This window comes from Mandrillus leucophaeus, unplaced genomic scaffold, assembly GCF_000951045.1.
Source record: "Mandrillus leucophaeus isolate KB7577 unplaced genomic scaffold, Mleu.le_1.0 Scaffold37, whole genome shotgun sequence".
Taxonomy (NCBI): Eukaryota; Metazoa; Chordata; class Mammalia; order Primates; family Cercopithecidae; genus Mandrillus; species Mandrillus leucophaeus.
This window is the reverse complement of record NW_012103920.1, coordinates 8,075,344-8,082,479: the sequence shown is the minus strand read 5'-3', so window position 1 is coordinate 8,082,479 and position 7,136 is coordinate 8,075,344.

The following is a 7,136-nucleotide window of genomic DNA, read 5'->3' as shown; positions in this document are numbered from 1 at the left end:
TTCTTTCCCTTCCCCTCACTTCCCCTCCCTTCTCTTCCCTTCCCCTCACTTCCCCTCCCTTCTCCTCCCTTCCTTTCTCTTCCCCTCCCTCCCCCCTTCTTTTCTCTTCCCCTCCCTCCCCTTCCCTTCTTTTCTCTTCCCCTCCCTTCTTTTCTCTTCCCCTCCCTTCCTTTCCTTTTCCTTCTCTTCCCTCCCCTTCCCTTCCTTCCCTCCCTTCTTTCCCTCCTTCCTTCCATTCTTCATTTTCCCTCCTTTCTTCCCTCCCTCCTTCCTCTCTTCCTTTCTTTCCATTTTTCCTTTCATTCCCTCTCTCCCTTCCCTCCTTCCTCCCTCCCTCCCTTCTTCCTTCTTTCCTTCCTTCTTTCCTTCTTTTCTTCTTTCTTTTGTTCCTACCTTCCCTCCCTCCCTCCCTCTTTCCTTCCTTCCTGTCTGCCTGCTCTCTGCCAGAGTACTCTTGTCCCCTTGACTCTGGAAGGTCTCATGCTGTGAGGGACTTCCCCTCACCTGTGATCCTGCTAAAGCACCATCCAAATAAAACCCATTGTTTGCTACTGTCACTCCAAGGTCATATCTTTTTCCTTATTATCTGTGAAATCCTGTGAACTCTGTACACATCCTGTGTTCTTCCTAAGATGGGCATAAATGTAGAAGAAACCATCTTTGCTGATCTCAGAAAACAATGCCTTATCCTTTTTTTTTTTTTTTTTTTTGGTAGGATCTCACTCCCATCACCCAGAATGCAGTGCTGTGGCATGATCACGGGCTCTCTGCAGCCTCAATTTCCCAGGCTCAAGCAATTCTCCCACCTCAGCCTCCCGAGAAGCTGGAACTACAGGGATGTGCTACTGCATCAGGTTAATGTTTTGTATTTTTAGAGGAAGGGTTTAGCCATGTTGCCCAGGCTGGTCTTGAATTTTTGGGCTCAAGCAATCCTCTCACCTCAGCCTCCTAAAGTGCTTGGACTAGAGGCGCAAATCATGCCTGACTCTTTATCTCTACTTTTGGCCAGAAGCAATCCAGTTAATACTCTATTATATATTATTCCTCCTACTGTTTTCTCCTCTCTAAATTCTTCAACTTTGGCTATGGGACTTTTCAACTTTTAAAATTTGTGACAAAATTGTTAGGTAATTAAGATGGGTCCTCATCCGACGTAACTGGTGTTCTTACAAGAAGCAGGGAAATGATGTGGAGGAGACACAGGAGGGGAAAATACCATGTGATGATGGAGGTAAAGGCAGGAGTTATGCAGCTGCAAGCCAAGAACACCAAGGGCTGCTGGTGACAGCAAGTGAGGAGGGAGCCTGGCCCTGCTGTCATCTTGATTCAGACTTCCAGCCTCTACCAGTCTGAGAAAATAAATTCCTGCTGTTTTAAGCCACCCGGTTTAGGGTGCTTTGTTGTAGCCACCTTAAGAAAGGAATACATCGTATCAGTCCCAGAAACTGCTTGAGCCTCAGGATATGAGACTGCAAAGTGCTGAGCCTCCCTCACCACCAGATGCCACCTTGGCGACAGTGAGTAGGTTAGGAAAGGCTGAGCAGTGACCCCACATTCATGTGTTATGGTACATTTGAGAACATACCAAAGAGGAAATGAAACTGATGTGAAACAGAAATTTCTGTCATAAAAGCAATTTGCATGAAACGTTCACAGTACTAAAAAAGCAGATGATTTAGGACAATTTTAACTTTTACCCTGAAAATAAATCTTTAAACCATTCATGATGAAACAGTTAGATGACACTGTGCTATTGGATCCAATGGGACTGTGTGTATGTGTATATGTGTGTGTGTGTGTGTGTGTGTGAGTAGTTGTGATCACATTCATTTGACATGCAGGTTGAATAAGTGAGTCACTTTCCCCAGTACACAGGGGGCTGCCTCTCCTAGCAGCAAATTTTCTCATGGGTTACTGCTATGTTTTGGATGTCCCCTCCAAAACTGATGTTGAAACTAAGTTCCCAAAGTGGCAGTATTGAGAAGTGGGCCCTTTAAGAAGTGATTGGATCATGAGAGCTCTACCCTCATGAATGAATTATCCATTCATGGATTAATAGATGAATGGGTTAATAGATGAATGGCTATCATGGAAGTGGGACAGGTGGCTTATAAGAAGTGCAAGAGACACCTGAGCTAGCATAATCGACCCCCTCGCCAGGTGATGCTCTGCCTTGCCTCAAGACTTTTCAGAGAGTCCTCACCTGTAAGAAGGATCTCATCAGATGTGGCCCCTTGACCTTGAATTTCTCAGCTCCACAACTGTAAGAAATAAGTTTCTTTCCTTCATGAATTACCCAATTTCAGGAATTCTCTTATAAACAACAGAAAACAAGACAGCTACTGTATATCTTCATAAAACTAATTTTGTAGAATCTGAGGACTTTGTTCTCCAAGAGAACACTTGCTCTAATTTCCAGGTTTTCTTCTCTAGTTCTGTAATCTTACTTAAAGAGAAGAATGTCAAGAAAAGACACTAGTAATTAATCAATGCTGGTGGATGATCCCTCTAGCATAAAACCGGATCATGGCACTGTTTTGTTATTGGTGCTATTAAATGTGAATTATCAGTTTTAAAACATATCTGAAAAGTGATATCAGGATTCAATTACTGCTTATTTCGTGGAGAACCAGGGAAGAAGAATGAACATATAAATGTGTTTTTAAATTTCTGTTTAATGCACATCACTGTTTCATGTGATAATGTGTGGATTCACATGCCCCAGCTTAGAAAGAAAAGCAAACTCATCCAACAGTGCTTGTTGTTGTGTTCATTTGCACACTAGAGAATGATGACTTCTCTTTGTTAGAGCCACCAAGTATATGTAAATTGAAGAAAATAAATTTGTGATTGGATTAAGTACAACCAATACATTGCTAGGTGATAAGCAGTTCCACTGGGAGATTCATTCACTGTTGCTACTGAGTGGATTTCACAGAATGACGACTGCAGGCAAATTATCTGTTTCCTGCCTGGTTGCTGGGATCCAGCATTCTGCCTAGAAACAAGTCAGTTTCCATTGGTTGGGGTTAACCCTATTTAATAATAATGATAATATTATCCCTTATAACATTAAAGGTTTAACTGTTGGTAGGCTTTTCATTTAACTGGAGTTCAAGAAAGGAATATGCAATTTTAAAAAGTTTATTTTGAAATAGTTTCAAACTTAGAGAAAAATCACAAGGACTGCACGAATAACCCCCCCACCTCCTTTGAAGGAATAATGATAATGATATAATAATGTGTTTTTGATTACTGGCAGGTACTTCATTTGGAGGCATTTCTGTGATTGGGACAGGAGTTGAGATGTCAAACGTATGATAGTATGATAAGAAAGTAAATCCCTCAAATTTTCTCATAGTGAAAATGTTAAGAACAGTAACACTACTCTTAAATTCCTTCTAGTTTTCAATAGAAAGGGCCGGTAAGTGAAAGTGCCTTTACATTTTTATTTTGGAACAACTCTGCAATTTCATTTAGATTTCATATTTCTAGTAATAAAGCCTCTTCCGACTCCACGTTCTGATTTCTGGGCATACATTTTATTCTTAAGAATTGTAGTGATGGACAGGAAGCTAAATTGGGATGACTAATGTATCGATGATGAATTTGATAATTATAACGATGTCCAAACATTTAGGAATTACAGTATTTCATCAGATGTATTTTTAAAGAGCCACCTCTGTGAGAAGAACAGGTAAGCAGGCCAGCTTTCCCCTGGCTTATAACCCCTTTCCCTGGATTGTAGAGCATCCTTTACTTGGTCTCCTGTGAGGGGCCAGCAGGTTGCTCTGCTCTCTGTGGGGTTTTCGTTTGTACCAGACTCTGCAATAACAGGCCCAGGTTTTGCAGCTCTGATGACTCTTTTTGGTGATGAAGCCACAGGGTACTAGCACCTCCTCATGGTCATATGTGTAATCTGAGACTGCTCCTTGTAATAGTGATGATAATGACAGTGTTAGTGCCAAGTCACTTTAAAATGCTTTTAGTTCCTGGCAGATATTTTATTTAGAGTGATTTCTCTGAAACTAAATGCCACTTATGGAGGTTTTATATGTTTTAATTAAGTAAATATAAGGTCTTATTTTAGTAATGGAAGTAATAAATCAATAGCTCCAACAAGTTTAGAGCACTACTTCACAGGATGTATTTTTTCAGAGATATTTTTGTAAAGAAGACAAAAAAATGAAGACGGCTTTGACTTAAAAAACTTTTTTAGGTTCAGGGGCACATGTGCAGGCTTGTTATACAGGTAAACTGCGCGTCATGGGGGTTTGGGGTACAGATTATTTCATCACCCAAGTAATAAGTATAATATCCGATAGGTAGTTTTTTGATCCTCTCCTTCCTTCCACCCTCCACCCTCAAGTAGGCCCATGTGTCTGTTGTTCCCCACTTTGTGCCCATGTGTTCTCGCTGGTTAATTCTCACTTGTAAGTGAGAACATGTGGCATTTGGTTTTCTGTTCCTGTGTAGTTTGTTTAGGTTAATGGCCTCCAGCTCCATCCATGTTGCTGCAAAGGATGTGATCTAGTTCTTTTTTATGACTGCATAGTATTCCATAGTGTATATGTACCACATTTTCTTTATCCAGTCTACTGTGATGGACATTTAGGTTGATTCCATGTCTTTGCTGTTGTGAATAGTGTTGCAATAAACGTATGTGTGCATGTGTCTTTATGGTAGAACGATATCTATTTCTTTGGGTATATACTCAATAATGGAGTTGTTGGGTCAATTGGTAATTCCGTTTTAAATTCCTTGGGGAAACACCACATTGCTTTTCACAGTGGCTGAATTAATTTACATTCCCACCAGCAGTGTATAAGCATTCCCCTTTCTCTGCAACCTTGCCAGCATCTGTTATTTTTTAACTTTTTATTAAAAGCCCTTTCAACTGGTGTGAGATGGTATCTCACTGTGGTTTTGATTTGCATTTCTCTAATGATTAGTGAGGTGGAGCATTTTTTCATATGCTTGCTGGCTGCATTAAGTCCTCTTTTGAAAAGTATCTGTTCATGTTCATTGCCCACTTTTTAATGGGGTATTTTTCTTGTAAATTTGTTTAAGTTCCTTACAGATGCTGAATATTAGACCTTTGTCAGATGCATAGTTTGCAAATATTTTCTCCCATTTTGTAGGCTGGGTTTTGACATATTTTTACCTGAATAAATTCCTAGTGGTTACTATGATAATGTGACAATAATAAACTCTACCGTGATATATTTCTTGATATTATTTTATTTGAGGAGGTTTACACATAATCCAGTCACTTGCTTAGGCTGTTTAATTTAGATATACTTCGTAGCTCTGCCAAGGAGGACTTACCCTTCTGTCGCGTGTGAATGAGCACAGCATGAGAGATGCTGGATGACAGTCCTTGAGTTAGATATTAAAACATGCAAGATTATTTTTTATGTGCCTTGAACATGTGAATTCACAACTTTCACTTGAATCATTGAGGTAGGTGTGTCATACAGGTTAAGAAATGCATTTATATTTTTCTACTTCCCTGGTTCTCTATGAAATGAACTGTAATATAATCTAAAATCAGCTTTTGATATTATAATATTATTTGAAATTTGATAATTCAGGTCTAGTTAACACTGATAAAATAGTCCCATGTTCCAATTTTAAGCTAGAAGGATCATTTCCTGGCATCTAGTAATTACTAATGTGTTTTTCAGGGCCATTCTTCTTAAGCAAAATTAAAGAGGTAGAGAACAAAAACTGGAAAATAGAAAGAAGTTGTGCCCTCTTGGAGGAAGAAAAAAGCTCTCAGTTCCCAAAACTCTGTGGTAAAATCAGTTTCATGAGGACCCGTTGTATATCCATGAGAACCTTTTTATGTAGGAGAGGCAGCCCACTGTGTACACATCTCTCCTGGTGAATCCAATGGGCATAGTTTCAGCTGACTTTGTTTCATCAAGTATGATTTAAACATTTATTTTCAGAGTGACAGCCAAAGTCATTTTGTTCCAAATTGAAGTATAGTACTTTTTCAGTTCCATAAATGTTTCATATGAAATATTTTTTAGGATAAAAATTTCTATTTTATGTGAGTTTAACTTGGTCTTCAGAATAGTCTCAAATGTGCTATAGGATAGTGGCACATGGATGTGGGGGTCACTGCTCAGTCTTTCCTACTCCTTTTCCCTCTCTAAATTGGCATCTGGTAGTGAAGGACTTTCAGCATTTCTGAGCTCTGAGGTCCATAGGGCTGACGTTTAAGAAGCTTTTGGGACTCCGTTTGCTGGTGTGGAGTGGGATAAATAGCAGTGAGTGGAGGAGAGTGGAGGAGAATGGAGGAAAGTGACATCTATTCTTAATGGAGGGGAGGGTCAGGTCAGACAGCAGGAGACACTGGGGAGGGAGTAGCCCTAAGGGGAATTGTTTTGGGTTCCCCAGCTGCCTGGATACTGGCTCTTCCCTCTCTTCTACTCCTTTCCCAGTCAGGTTCACTGTGATTGAATTATTTTTGGACAGGTTTTAGTTTTATTTCTCTTTTCCCCTAGACCCAGATTTGAGAGCTGGCATTATCATGACCCTGGCAGATTGTTTTTCTATTCTCCTTTTTATTGAAGCATCCAACTATTAAGTTTGAATTGTCTCTTTCTTTAATTCTGTGTGTTTTTGCTTCATGCATTTTGGGACTGTGTTGTTAGGTACATACACTTTAATTATTGTTATATCTTCTTGATTAATTGGTACTTTCATAATGATAAAATATCCTTCTTTGCCCTAATAATAATTTTTATCTTAAAATATTTTGTCAATTTTGTCTGGCATTAATACAGCTACTCCAACTCTTTTGGTTATTGCTGGTGTAGCTTTTCCATCCTTTCATGTTCCATTTATTTGTGTCTTTAAATCTTAAGTGCCTATTGTAAATAGCAAATAATTGTGCTATGTTTAAAAAAATCCATTCTCCAAATCTCTTCCTTCTAATTGGACAGTTTTATCCACTTACTTTAATATAATTACTGATAAGATAGAATTTATTTTTTGCTATTGTGCTATTTGTTTTCTATATGTATTATGTCCATTGTATTCCTCAATTCCTTGATTCTTGAATGCTTTTGTGTTAAATAGATATTTTATAGTGTACCATTTTAATTACCTTTCATTTCTTTTAA